General features: G+C 40.7%; 1 protein-coding gene across 9 annotated transcripts in view; it reads right to left on the reverse strand.

Moving 5' to 3' along the window:
• Nucleotides 1-15,786, reverse strand: part of ERBIN (erbb2 interacting protein) — a 132,778-nt gene that overhangs the window by 87,820 nt on the left and 29,172 nt on the right. Inside the window, exon 1 of one of the 9 annotated variants that reach the window (XM_075137231.1) lies at nucleotides 1,265-1,471. The exons of 7 other annotated variants lie outside the window; for them this stretch is intronic. The gene's annotated coding sequence lies outside the window, so the exon portion shown is untranslated. Of the gene's footprint in view, nucleotides 1-1,245; nucleotides 1,472-15,786 lie in introns of those variants that run through there. One more of the 9 variants, XM_075137232.1, reaches the window with a different exon arrangement.

A 15,786-nucleotide genomic window follows, 5' to 3' on the forward strand; every position in this document is an offset into this window, starting at 1 on the left:
TACACTGAATGACAATGAATAACCCCAAGCAGTTTTTACTTTCTCCAGTCTGTTTAACAAATAAAAAAAAAAAAAAGAAAAAAAGGAGGGTAGGGAAATCACAACACTTACATTCTTCATTTAAGTAAGGGTTGGAAATAAGTATCTTAAAAATTGCTTGCTTCAGAGACATTTCAGGCAGCCTTTGGCACATGACAACTGTCCTCCATTTTAAATAGCAAAAACAGTAAAAGCAGTGAATTATTTCTTTAAATAATTCCAGGAGAGTATTGCAGAAGCTAGATTATCTATGCTTGCCCTTTAAGCATCCACTCACATTCAGTGAGAAATTATGTTAGCTAAAAAGACTTTAGATTGATCAAGATTATCCATAGCAGAGATGCACATTAAGCAGAAATACATCCCATACTGCAGCACTAAAATCCACCTTGCAAACTAAGAACAATTTTAGGGCAATGAGATTAGTTATATTTTTTCCTTTTGGAACAAGACCACGAAGATGAGGGATTCTGAAGTAGACCAAGGAAGTGCAACGGTAGCACAATCGGTATCACTGTGTTCAGTGAAGCACGTTTTGCCTGCACAAGGATACCCATAACCACAATATTTTTATTAAGTATCAGGGGTGTATATACAGGTGCGCATAATCATTTCATACACAACAATAATAGAGAAGTTTTACTGGCAGTGGTTACTGGCAAGATTCTTATACAGTCACAATCTGCTACATAGGTGAGAAATGTGTGCCTTACAGTGAGCTAGATTTGAAAAAAGAATAGCATATGATCTTGATTAAGGAAATATAAGGTAAACACAGCTGGCAAAATATTTATCTCTAGATAGTGTACCTTTTGAAATCAAACAAACATTTCACACAAAGTAGGAAGGTCTGTAGGCCACAGACAGTTTAGTTAATCTTGGATTCCCACACTGGGGAACAGGGAGGGGCAAGAAGGGAGGACCAAGGAGACACAAAGGACTCAGAGACCATTCTCAAAAAAGAGTGCATCTTGTTTTTCCTGGAAGTAGATGGTGTGACCATGTCTCGCTGTTTCTGGTTACTTCGGTGTTTGGACCAAAGCCAGACATTTAGAGTGAAGCAAAGAAACAATCTCTACTGCATGGATTGTCTCATTGACGAAAACCTAACAAGCTTCAGGAGCAGCACTATCTTTCCACTGGTCTTGGATGGAGGAGTCCAAGATGTTAATTACGATGTATTACCTTAAGCAGAGTGAGACTGACCTACTTGAAGATTTGTTACCTCTTAGTACCAATGCTGTCGCAGCTGTTGACAACCAGAATCCTTCAACGCACGAAGAGGACAGGTGATGGCACATTCTCTGTGAGCACACAAAGATTCACATTTGCTTCCAGCATGCCCCAAAATAACCTGTATTTGGCAACACTGTTGGTATACTGCAGGGGACATGCAGTTGAGAAGTGTTCTGCCAAGGGATATGGGTATGCTTATCAACAACAATGGAATGGAAAAGGCACTTCTATAAGTCCCTGACTGGCTAACTTGCTCTACGAATTATATTTTAATATTAAGAGTCTCATTGTTTTGCCAGAGTATCTACAGTTCTATTAGAGGTATTTCTAATTATCTTAAAACTGAATGAAATGCCTAGAGGGTAGCAAAATGAAACTTTGTTTATTACTTACAATACTGTAACAGTACTTTTGGACAAGACAGTTAAGGAAACACATTCATATCTGCACATACGCAGATAAATCAGATCTGCTGAATTTTGTTGTTGATGGCTTTCCCTTGGGGAAGCTAGTCAAAGAAGGGTTTCCAAGGCATAAATGAAGGTTGCAAATTTAACTTCATTTTTTAAAAAGAAATTATTTCCAAATTATTTCTCTCACCGGTGTGGATATAGCTGCAAAAACTCTCAATGTGTAAGTGTTCTGAGTGCAAAGTGTGGTTTTGCAACAAAATAAACACACCTAGATTTAGAAAAACTGCCTGGGGTTCAAAATCCCCCTTTACAGTAGTGCAATTAGTTCAGAATTGACCAATATGGCTGAGTTTGATCGCACCAGTGAAAAACTGCTATAATGCACATGCATTATGGGAGGAGTTTCTCAACTCTTAAAACTGCAAGGAATCAAGATGCCTGTTTCTCAAAGCATAAGCCTCAGCACAAATGCTCTAAAAAGTTCTTCTATAATAAGAATGGAATATAATGTTGTTATTAAGCATAAACAATTACATCTACAACACCATCAGAAGGCATAGTTGTTGCAGGTAAGTAATCACATTGCAACTTTTAATTACCCTTAAACCCAATATTCCCCCTAAAACCAGCAAGATACAGCACTATTTTCCACTGTTTGCCCCAAGTAATTAGAACTGCAGAATGATGGAGGTTGGAAGACGTAGTCAAACCCAACAACACCACTACCACATTAGGGCCAACTTCAACATTAGATCCAACAAAGTCAAAAGCTACTTTTGAGTTAAGGTCAATGTCAGCATGTACAAAAGGAAGCAGGTCAGATGGCTTATTTGGTACATTTCCAGGGGAGAAAGTTGAGATTGACTGCTTTTTGTGAACCAGAGATAACATGTTTCCATGCCTCCACTCCAGCAAAATTATCTAGTCAACCTAATTGCTATTTGAGATACTCTTTTTCCAAGTCTTACTAAAACAGCTGAATAATCACACATTGATTGAATCATTCATGAATTCACGATATACAATGCTTCATCTCACAGTAATTCCAGCATCCTTTCCTACCATGAAAATAAAAATATCAGGAAAATCCCTTTATAGAACCAAGATGGCTTATATTGATGGACAGAAATGAAATTAAGAGAAATCACTATTTAATTGGAAATTATTTCTACTTTACAGGAGGTAATAAATACAATCACCAAAGTAGATTCAAGGTTCACAGACTTGCAAATTATTGATTTCTATAAACCAAAGTTCCTTTGCAGAAAATGTGAGGAGGTTTACTTAATAATTCTGCTTAAGGCTTTACTGATGTTTACTGGCTCTGTGATGCCATTGCATTAGTTCAAATACCAGAGACCGAGGCAGGAATGAAAATGTAGAAAATAGAGACATGACACTGATTTTATATTCCAAACTTAATGCTAAAAATTAAGAACTTTAGGAAGGCTTTAAAACCAAGCATTTGAAATATTAATATACCTGGCATCCTTAAACACTGTCTTCACTTGATATAGGCTTTTTTTTTTTAAACACAAAATAAATAGGTTTAGTGATCTATTTTCACATCAATTTGTTTCTTGTCTGTGAAGTACACAATACAGCAGTATCTGAACTTCAAAAAACAAGAAACAAACCATGCACAACAGCAAACTACCTGAGGTCTTCGATCAAGGAGACATGGCTTCCTGGACCACTTACCTTGACCTCACAGACCATGCTTAGGGACCACCAAACCAGCAGGTCACAGAACAGCAACAGTCTGCATCCCATGCGCTGTCACAATTCTTTACCAAGTTACTTTTTTCTCACTGACTAGAAGTGAGTGGCTGTGCCAAGCTACACACGGAGGTCTAGTTAAGCCTGAGGAATCTTTGTTGTTAGTGGTAACACAAAGAATCCAACTTGACTCAATCTAGGAATGAAAAAGAAAAAGCAAAAAACGCCAATCTTTAAGTTATGACAGCTCTTACCCAAGCTTCAGCCATTTCAAAGACTCCCACTGCTGCTACAGAATTGACAAGAATTTTAGAGAGGACTGGACATACCTACGTCACATCAGAGGCCAGTCAGCACCATAGACAACGTGACATGAGCACTCCAGATAACAAGAGAGGTTGCAAATCCATGAAAAACTATTTAGAACTGGTGCCCTCACCGTTTGCTCCTATGCAACCCCCTTCCTTTTCCCTCCTCCATTCTTAAGAGCTTCCCATCAGCACATGGATCCTAAACAGCGACAGCTCCAAATGCTCAGAGCTTTTTCAGGCCTATTATTGTTAGCCACAGCAAATGTGCTCAGACCTCAGCCTTCTTTCACAGCAGCACAAGAGAGACTGATGATGGGAAAGAAGAGGCATGTGGAAAATTTGGGAAATAACTGACTAAGAGAATAAGAATACTTAAGAGACGGAATATACCAATTTAATCAGTTTTAATTTGTAATTAAAAACATGAAATCGAGTCATACACACACTAAACTACACCAGAATGTATACCACTGTTTCTAGAAAGGACGCATTTGATCTAAATGAAATAAGTGGTTAACTTGTATGATGCTAGTATCATGACACTTATCTCTTTTTCCCTACTGCTTTTCATCACATAAACCCTTTTCCCTCCTCTACTTCATCACACCCACATCTATTAGATATTGAAATACTTTAGGGAGGGACATATCTAATTTTATTTGCACAGTACTTAAGAAATACAGCATCATGTCTTATAGGGACCATGGGCGTGTATAAAATGCTGGTGGCACCCAACACCCACACGTCTGTGAGCAAGAAGTGATTGGCTAAATACTGCATTATTAGATGCTGACTCACTAACACAGATAACCTGTTAACTACTTAGTATGAGGAAGATAGAAGTGATCTAGATAGTAAAGTGAGTATGACTACCAAGCATGAGAGGAAGAGAAAGCACAGGGAATACAAGCCTTTGGTAAAGATTCTGCGTACAATATTTAACTGTGTACTGAATTTTCCAATAGCAACATGTGAAACGTAATCAAACAGGTCCCAGGACGAGTCATCCACCTGAATGACCCCAAGATTGTCACAGAGTGTGCACTCCTAAAATACGAATGACCTAAGATTCAAATCCTCTTGGACAACATTTAAGTATAGACTTCCAACACCCCAGATGAACAACCTATTACTTATACCCCGTTAATAAGAACAATAAAGGTGGTATATTTCTCTCCATTTAAAACATATGCAGACAGATATACTCTCAATATACCTCCTGTATCAGGCAGACACTTTGTCAGTTATGCCACAGCATATGCACAAAACTGGATCCCAGAGCCGTTTCAGATTATTAAAATACAGAAGGCTGTGGATACATGCTGCAGCAGAAACCTAGGCATAGACAGAATTCAGGCTGCAAATTTTACAGATTCTGTGAATGTTTGTAGCACTCTAAATGCACGAATTTGTCTTGTGCCTATGGCCTTTTATTGCCACTCACTAGTCCAAGAGATTAGTCCAGGAGATTCTGCAACACAGTTTGAGCTGTTAACCAGCTGAGGCTTTATATTTGAATTTATCAAATTATGCATAAAACACTAAATTTGTTAGAACCAATAACCACCTAGTAGTTGTGTGAAATAGGTTAGAAAATAGGTATTAGGAACTTGAATGTTTTACATTTCCCATAAAACAAATCTTATAGCATAATGGAGATTTCAAATTAAAATTGTTTTAAAAATAGCAGAAACTAACAGCAAACAGTTGCTATAATTGTATACTTAATTATAGATCTCACTCTACCAGCCAAGTCATTGTTAAGGTATTTAAATTCCTGAGTTCCCTTTCCTTCCAGGGCAGAGGTGAGCGCTGCTAGTTGAGCAACACTTAAATCTATTTTTAGATGTCATTTTCCCCAACCCGTGTACAGGCATAACTTTCCAATGAACAATTGCTATTATGAACCTTTTACTTCCTTCTGCATTTATTTAGTTCCTCAGTGCTTTACAAAGTTGAATTAGGGGACATCGCTGACCAGTTTGATTACAAATACAATTAGCAATCTGAGAACTCGCTTGTGAAATTGATAAACATTCATAGCTACAAATGAAATTAACCTCAGTTGTGCTCTTAAGACACAAAGTGATACAAAAATATTAGTGTTATTGCTTGTTTGAGTGGGTTTAAAGAAAAAAAGAACTGTCAGATACTTTTTAGAGCTTCAACTGCCAATTATTGTGCACATGAATTCCCTATCATAACAGTATCATTAACTCAGCCCACATGTACATTATGAAGATCAATTTTTGAATGTCAGTGTTCTCTATAAACAATAACAAAGGAAGACACCAGGAGGAATAATACACTTCTATATTCAAAACAGGAATTAGATAGTGGAGCAGGAACAAAGCAGAATCAGAGATATGAATTTTTAAAAATGCACTGATTTGAAGTAGCATATACTCTCAAGGCAAGTGTCCGGTATTAAAACTTTTTGTTAAGTTGTGAACGATTGAACAGGTATCTTACTGGAAGTTGAAGTTTCCTGTCTCAATCAGTATTAAATTCATAACTAACTGCAACAGCTACTGATTGTGACTAAACATACACAACACCAAACCAAAATATATTTTTACTCTGTTACACTTCACACAGGCATGCACCATCTGCCACTGAGGTATGATCCGTTTCTCCCTGACATTATCATGTTACTCTTGAAAAGACTAATGCTGCTGCTTAATCTTATGGTTTGAGCCAATTTTTAAACGCTAAGCCTTGGCTTGCTGTCAGATCTCCTCACTACCTGCCTGAAAATCAATGATGAAGGAGCAGATTGTCACTTTTTACCATATAATTTAAAGCTACCCAAACCTCTGTTGCAAGCTAATTTACATTTTGCAACTACTGTTCTAGAAGTGATTTGTTTCATGGGTGGAATAGAGCTAAAAAATCCCCTTGGACTTTTACTATGTAACAGGGTAACAATACTCTTCTAACACACAAGAACAATCCAGGATCACAAGCCACCTGAACTAAAAGGCAAACAGTTCATTAAAGTAATAAAGATTGCTATCACTTGAAATCACAGAGCTGTAAGGTAATTAATCCCCAGCTCACAAAAAAAATTAAGGAAATTAATATGCTGAATTCAACTACCGGAAAATAGTCTTTTTAAAAAAAAAAAAAAAAAACACCAAAACTCTACAGATTGAACTTGAAGTAACCAATGCAGAGATAGCTTCTGAATCTGAAAAAACAAGAACACAATTGTTATTTAAAACCCTGGATAGAGGATGGCAGTGTCTGGAAAAGAACAGGATACAAGTTTGCTGTGTTCCCTCTGATAATGGGATTATAGTGAGGGTTGTTTTGCTTCAATTCTTAATGGCTTTTTATTAAACTTAATCCAAACTAACACAGCATAAGTGTAACATGCAGAACTGCTGTTTGTGTGTATTCTGCAAATCACCAGTAGGTTTCTTGTCATGCCCAAGTCCTCATTCTTTGAAGGGTCGTCTTGGAGAAATACTGCCTGAAGGAATGTACCCTTCACATATTGAGAGAAGTGCTACCAAACTGCATGCCCTAAAATGCATTTTGAAGATTATATTCATGCATCTTCCAAAATCCTTCTTACTGCAGTTGCCCATTCCAGTTCACAGTTATCTTCCAGTAATATGTGAAATGCATTATTAGATCTGATAGCCAAACAATGGAGGTTTTGGGGGTTTTTTTGGTTTTTAGATACAGCTCCACTCTCACTCAGAGTGAAGGAGGAAACAAGCAGACGTGAGCTCTAAAAACAACCTGACATCTGTTTAATCTAATCTAAAGTCAATTCTTCTGGATCTTCCAGATCTTCTCCAACAAGCCAATATAAGATCTGGACAAAACAATTAAGTCTATATTTAAAGCTGTAATAGAATAAAGCAAATCACTTGTTTACCTGCAGATTACTGAATTCTAAATTCTTAAAGAGAAAAAAATGGATATTTATTAAACTGCATTAGATGACATCTCTATGCAATATTCTGTCTAGCAATAAGATACCGCAACTAAAAAAAATTAAAATCAACCTTTTCCAACGGGTTGATTTTTAACACGTCAGTCAGTTTGAAAAAGCACTAAAAATTTTTTCTAGTACAGAAAAATCTGAGTAGTAAAGATCAGTAGTGAGATTAATGGCCTAATTCCATTCTAGATACCAGCTTTCATTTTAATACCATTAAGGGATCAGAACTGAGACAGACTGGAACTGTCATGGATAAAATAATTCAACACAGTTTTAATGCATGCACTCTATGGCAACATACATAGTCCAGTTTTCCCGTAAAACTCTACAAATCTAGAAAATAAAGCATTTGAAGTTAACAGTTTTCTGGTGTTCACACCAATAAGAGACTGGGCTGAGAATAAATGCTAACAGCATGATCTATAAAAATAGAGACCAGAATGAGCACTAGCAGTTAGATAGCAGTAGTGCTATTAGCACTCCAGTTAAAAAGAAGGAAACATTCTCAACAGCTTCAATTAGACCTGGCAGGCCAGTATCTAAACCCAAAATAGAAAACACTGAGACAGAGCTTAACCAATTCATCTAACACCCACTAGTTTAAGACTAGTAAGTCTTAAATCTTGCTAAATGTAAAAATGCCTGGGTAATCGCTCCCTAGAGAAACCACATCTCTATCTCCAATCAGTTATTGTTTGCTTTAAATGCACATGTAAAGAAAACTACAGCTGACATGCTTCAAAAGGCGGGAAATTTAAAAGGAAGCTTTACTCTCAGTCAAAATCTTCTCACTTAAAGAGGTATGGGAATAAAAAGGAAAATAAGAAAAGACATAAAAAGGGGAAAGGAAAAACTTGGTTAGGCTGCTACCATCTCCTATGAGTCCAAGGTTTCTCAGAGACCTAGTACTGCTCTACAGGTGATCCTTCCAATGAAAAAGTCCTCAACAAACATGAGAGCCCCTAAAGAGGGCATCTCTTTTGCTTCCTCATCCATTCCATTGTGATTTCTTGTGCTGTTGGTTAGCCCATTCCTCTCCACTTTTCTGCTTCTTCCTCTTTTCCAGTTTCATGTTCTTTTCCAGCTCGAGTTGCTTCCCCCGCCTTTCTAACACTACAGTATCCCTGACACTGTTCCACCTCACAGGAAACCTCCAGATGATGAGCACCTCTGGGGATTCCCTACTTAAATTCAGTGCATATAGAACCAGAACATAATCTCAACCACCAGCAACTATTCTTATCACATGCTTTGATTACTTTGGTGGAAGTCACCAGTATTCTGCCTGTTACTCTGACCCACAACTCTCCTCAGTTGTTTCCCCTTTGAGTTCCTGTAGTCACACTTCCCCCCTGCCCCAAATACCCAAAACAAAATCTTAACCCCGCAACTTGCACCACTTACTACAAAAATCATTTCTAGGACACTGCTTGACTGTGTTGCTGGTTTAAGTACCCCTATTTTCCCCCTTTTCTATTACAGAGATAAGCAGCTTATTTTCACTTATTTTTCCAAACTATTTTCTCATTCAAAATCAAGAGGGAGACTCCTGTTCAGTCGAAGTTAGCTTCTATCACCATCATCAATATTTCAAAACAACATTTAACAACATCCCCACACAGATGTATAAAATTAATTCACTATTAATTCCTTCATCTTCTTACTTATATCTTGCCTTCACAACATTGCTTAAAAATAAAATCCTGACAATTACTAGGCTGCTGATGTGCAAGTATCATTGCTCATCAAGCTAACCAATACTTACCACCACCACCCCCCCATCATGTGCTCCTCTTACCATCTAAGTCATCTTAACCTGTCCTGGAGGACATACAATCTGTTGTCGGTCCCACATTCGTGTTGAATGATGATAGGCGATACCAGTTTGTTTACTAAAACTCCTTTAGGTTACATCATCACAAAGAGTGATCATACTGTTTGGGAAAAAAATTGATTTTACCCATCCTGCTCTTAAACACATTAAAATGCATTACACATGTTATATCCATACCAACAGATGCACAATAAAACCAGTAGAGTTACACTGGTACAAGCGTTTAGGCTTTTTAACTAGAAAACTTAAAGCAGAGATATCTACCTAGTCTGTTTCTTTACTGTCCCAAATATTAGCAAGCAAAAATACAAATAAAGTTTAATAAGAACATAAAATTCAAGAGATTGTCTTCCAACATAACAGGGAGAAGAACAAACTGTGGGAATCGGCCCACAATTCTGCCTTGACATGTGCTGAGAGCAATGAAGGAAGGCAGCAGTCGACCAATTTCCTTGATATCTGCAAGAAGGTGTGTTTTTTTCCCCTTGTGCTCCCATTAGCTCCATTACAGCTGTAGAAACTACCTGCATGCTTTCATAGACTCATAGAATGGTTTGGGTTGGAATGGACCTTAAAGATCATCTAGTTCCAACCCCCTTGCCATAGGCAGGGACACCTTCCACTAGACCAGGTTGCTCAAAGCCCCATCCAATCTGGGCGGGGGCACCCACAATGTCTCTGGGCAACCTCTTCCAGTGTCTCACCATCCTCACAGTAGAGTTTCTTCCTTATATCTATCTAAATCTACCTTCTTTCAGTTTAAAATCATTACCCCTCATCCTATCCCTGATAAACAGTCCTTCCCTATTTTTCCAGTAGGCCTCATTTAAGTACTGGAAGACCACTATAAAGTCTCGCCAGAGCCTTCTCTTCTTTAGGCTAAACAACCCCAACTCTCTCAGCCTGTCCTCACAGGGGAGGTGCTCCAGCCCGCTGATCATCTTCTGGCCTTCCTCTGGACCCACTCAAGCAGGTTCAAACTTTCAGAGAGTTTTTCCTCTGGATTACAGGAGAGGTATTTCAGCTCCGAAACAAATGAACACATTTGTAACTGTGAATAGAGATTTAGAGTAAATCTGGAATACTTTTTACCTGAAGTCTGTATTTTAGCATAAAAGGTAGGGAAGGAATGAAGGACCATCAGCAGCCATGTAACCATCTAAATTGAGCAAGAGAATGGCTTCAGTTCTACATAGCCTGGTACTAGCAAAAAGACCAGAGAGCCTTCTTCATCTAGCCAAGAACGACAGGCAGATCAAGCAGTTTCGTATCCTCAAACAGCAACAGTTACACACAAAGACAAGCAGTGCTCCTTTCTCACATATGCAACTAGTTCAAGAGGGAGAGGAAGGGAGCATAAGAATAAAACATTATTTCACATGCTCTACTGGGGAAAATATGAATCCTCTAACCTAAAACCAGATTGAATCAAATTAATTATAGGATTATAATCTGATAATTTCCTGAGTGATCAAGAAATTTAAAAAGTGAGCCACGTGTCTGTTGAACAAGCCTACAAAGGAGTCAGTTTGATCATCAAGTTATTCTCAATTTTCTCAATTATGAAAGTCTCCTATTTTGCCAAGCAGCTGAAACATATCTGTTAAGTATACAAAAAACAAAGGGTTGGTATATTTTATCTCATTCTCAAGCACCTTAGTGGTCCTAACATTAGCATCCAATATATTTTAGGTGGACTTTCTGCATCCCTCACTTTTGCAATCTTTAGCTTCTAATCCGTAACTCATTGTAGCTTTTTTCCCCTCATTTAATTAACATATGGACACTTTTCACTACTATGACATTACCCTGTTTTAGACGTCTTGTTTTCTAAGCATCTAGTAAAACATCCTTTAACTGATTTCCCTTTAAAACTGGAGTAGGAAAGGAACTTCTATACAGATGATTTGGCTGAATGGCTTCCAAGGTCTCTTTTTAAAACGGAACAAATAAATGCTGCTGATAAAACTTTATATTTATTACATACAATCAAAATCAATTCATAGTCATTTATACTTTATCAAACACAAAGAGGTTTTAAATATGCAATTGGTTACTTGGCACCTTTTAATGTCAGGTGCGACTCCAAATCCTTCTATACTGACTTCTAAGAATATTGCATCCATCATCTTTTTTAATGAACATTTTAATATTAGCAGTACAAGACCACCTGCACAAAAAAATTAAGATTCATGTATTTACAGAGTTAGTCATCCTGTACGTGACTGCAATTTGATGGTCCGTAGCAAGCTATTTATGCTGTAGCTTACCAGAGAGAATACCAATTAACAAGTATTAATTATTTTTTTAGTTCTCAAAGGTCAAAAATAGGTAAATAGGCAAAGCTATTTTAATCAAAATAGCACTATCCTTTCCCCTCACTTTGCCCTTCCTAAATTATAGCTATTTTAACCATTGAACACATCACTTTTCCTATCAAGGGCCAGTGATACTAAACAGACCAAGCATAAGCTTTCTCTTTTTCTGCTTGAGTACCTAACATTTCTTTCTTTATAAAGATCCTTAGGATTATTCATCAGTCCTTGATGAGCAGTGTCCTGGTTCCAGCTGGGACAGGGTTAACTTTCTTCCCAGTAGCTTGGGGGGTGTGCTGTGTTTTGGGTTCGGTGTGAAAGGAGCGTTGATGGCCCATTGATGCTTTGGCTGTTGCTGGGTGATGCTTGCACCCGGAGGGAGGAGCACAGCCGGGGTGGTGGACCCAGCTGGCCAATGGGGTGTTCTATACCATGTGGCATCATGCTCAGTATAAAAACCAGGTGTGTGAGGGGGCTCGCCCCCCGTTCGTGACACGCGGTCGGCGGTTGGTGAGCGGTTGTGTTGTGCATTGCCTGCTTTGTATATTCTGTTATTGTTGTTGTTCTCATTGTTATTATTACTGTTCTACTTAGTTTTATTTCAATTATTAAACTGTTTTTATCTCAACCCGGGAGCTTTCCTACTTGTGCCCTCCCGATTCTCTCCCCCATCCCACCGGGGGGGGGGTGTGATCGAGCGGCTGCGTGGCGTTTATTTTTGCTGGCTGGGGTTAAACCACGACAGTCCTTTTTTTGGCGCCCAACGTGGGGCACGAAGGGTTGAGATAACGACAGATTATTTAGAGCATATTAAGCAATTTATATCTGGTAACGTATTAATTTGTTCTGCACCATGCTCTTGTTTTTACTGTACCTGTTAAAAATTGGAGTTGGGTTTTGTAGTCTGTTGTGCTCTGCCGTGATTAATGATGTTTTGCCTGGGAGATTTGTTACTAAAACGCTGGCATTGGGGGTTATTTGGTATTTGGGTTCGTAATGAAGCCGTTTCTGCATTTCGGGTACCACTTCATGGAGACCATTAGCAATTATACCTTTTCCTCTGAGAGATTTTTTTATGGAGGAAATAGAGAATGGCACCCTCGCTACCTTCATCTCCTTTGTTAAAATAACTTGCCAGTACCTTGAACATCCCTGGGTAGTTAAGGTATATCTATTGGTACTCCTTGGGAATATTGTTGCGGTTTTATCCAAGGTTAGTAAGCAATTTAAGAATGTCATCCAGAGATCTGCCCCAAGGCTGGATAGTTATGAGTGGCAAGGGCGCGTGGGATAGCATGGGCAAATGCCTAGGGCGATGGGCACCCCCAGTGTTCTGGAACTTTACCCCTGAACAAGTGAAGAACCCTGAAAAATTAGTAGAATATTTGGAAGAAGTATGCTGTCACCCTGGCCATTCCAGGGAGACGCAAATCACTACAGTGTGCTGAGGCCTGGCCCATGCCTACCGAGCCCTGCTTAACACCACTCAGAACCCCCAAGGGGAAGGAAATGTCTCTGCAGCTGATGACAAAGCAACAGGCCCTGTGGCTACCCCACCCCCCACGGCAAGCACAGCGGCTCCCTCGCCCCCCAGGGCAGTCACGGCAGCTACTCCGCCCTCTGCGACAGGGAACCAACCCATGCCAGTATCAGTTGCCCCTATACAAAAAAGAAAATGCACAAGAAAATCAGCTCGTCTAGTAAGGGATGAAGATGAACCAGGACCATCACGAGAACAGGAGGAGGAGGAGGCAGAACCCGTAAATGAGATGGTGACCACCCGATCCCTATGTCTGGGTGAGCTGCGAGATATGCGAAAAGACTTCAGCCGTTGTCCAGGCGAGCACATTGTCACCTGGCTGCTCCGATGCTGGGATAACGGGGCCAGTAGCCTGGAATTAGAGGGTAGGGAAGCCAAGCAGCTGGGATCCCTTTCTAGGGAAGGGGGCATTGACAAAGCAATTGGACAAGGGGCACAAGTCCTCAGCCTCTGGAGGCGACTGCTGTCAGGTGTGAAGGAAAGGTATCCCTTCAAGGAAGATGTTATATGCCACCCAGGCAAGTGGACCACCATGTAGAGAGGTATCCAGTACCTGAGAGAATTAGCTGTGCTGGAAGTGATTTATGATGACCTGAACAACGAGCAGTTATCCAAAGACCCAGATGAAGTCAAATGCACCCGACCCACGTGGCGGAAGTTTGTACGGAGCGCACCAGCGTCACATGCAAACTCATTGGCAATAATGACCTGGAGAGACGGAGAGGAACAAACAGTGGATGAACTGGCTGGCCAACTCCGGCAATATGAAGAAAGTCTCTCTTCCTCCTCACGGGCCTGTGTCTCTGCTGTGGAGAAACTGTCTCGAGAGGTCCAGCAGCTCAAAGAGGATATGTCCTGCTCCCCCCCTGCACGGGCCAGCGTCTCAGCCATTAGGAGCAAGCGTCCCTCTGCTCAAGAGAGGAGACATCGTGAGTACACACCCCGGGGCACCCTGTGGTTTTACCTGCGTGACCACGGAGAGGACATGAGGAAGTGGGATGGAAAACCTACCTCAGTCCTACAGGCACGGGTACATGAGTTGCAAGGAAAAACAACCACAAAAGGGGGTTCTTCCAGGAAAACTGCTGCTCCAGTCTCCAGTGAGTTCCCCAGACAGAGTAGAAGGGCTGATTCCACTTCCGACCTTAACAAAGGGACTTCTGACTCATACTTACAAGAAGTAGATAGCGAATATGATGACCAGGACTAGAGGGGCCCTGCCTCCAGCCAGGTGGAGGAAAGGGACAACCGGGTTTACTGGACTGTGTGGATTCGATGGCCTGGCACATCAGATCCACAAGAATATAAGGCTCTCGTAGACACCGGTGCACAGTGTACCCTGATGCCATCAGGCTATAAAGGGGCAGAACCCATTTGTATTTCTGGAGTGACAGGGGGATCCCAAGAGTTAACTGTGTTGGAGGCGGAAGTAAGTCTAACCGGGAATGAGTGGCAGAAGCACCCCATTGTGACTGGCCCAGAAGCTCCGTGCATCCTTGGCATAGACTACCTCAGGAGAGGGTATTTCAAGGACCCAAAAGGGTACCCGTGGGCTTTTGGTATAGCTGCCTTGGAGACAGAGGAAATTAAACAGCTGTCCACCTTGCCCGGTCTCTCAGAGGATCCTTCTGTTGTGGGGTTGTTGAAGGTCCAAGAACAACAGGTGCCGATCGCTACCACAACAGTGCACCGGCGGCAATACCGCACCAACCGAGATTCCCTGATCCCCATCCATGAGCTGATTCGTCGACTGGAGAGCCAAGGAGTGATCAGCAAGACTCGCTCACCCTTTAACAGTCCCATATGGCCAGTGCGAAAGTCCAATGGAGAGTGGAGGCTAACAGTGACTACCGTGGCCTGAACGAAGTGACGCCACCACTGAGTGCTGCCGTGCCAGCCATGCTAGAGCTTCAATACGAACTGGAGTCAAAGGCAGCCAAGCAGTACGCCACCACTGATATCGCTAATGCGTTCTTCTCCATCCTTTTGGCGGCAGAGTGCAGGCCACAATTTGCTTTCACTTGGAGGGGTGTCCAGTACACCTGGAACCGACTGCCCCAGGGGTGGAAACACAGCCCTACCATTTGCCATGGACTGATCCACACCGCACTGGAACAGGGTGAGGCTCCTGAACACCTGCAATACATTGATGACATCATCATGTGGGGCAACAGAGCAGAGGAAGTTTTCAAGAAAGGGGAGAGAATAGTCCAAATCCTTCTGAAGGCCGGCTTTGCAATAAAACGAAGTAAGGTCAAGGGACCTGCACAGGAGATCCAGTTTTTAGGAATAAAATGGCAAGATGGACGTCGTCAGATCCCAATGGATGTGATCAATAAAATAACAGCCATGTCCCCACCAACTAACAAAAAGGAAATGCAAGCTTTCTTAGGCGTTGTGGGCTTTTGGAGAATGCATATTCCA

Source organism: Calonectris borealis, chromosome Z, assembly GCF_964195595.1.
Source record: "Calonectris borealis chromosome Z, bCalBor7.hap1.2, whole genome shotgun sequence".
NCBI classification, from domain to species: domain Eukaryota; kingdom Metazoa; phylum Chordata; class Aves; order Procellariiformes; family Procellariidae; genus Calonectris; species Calonectris borealis.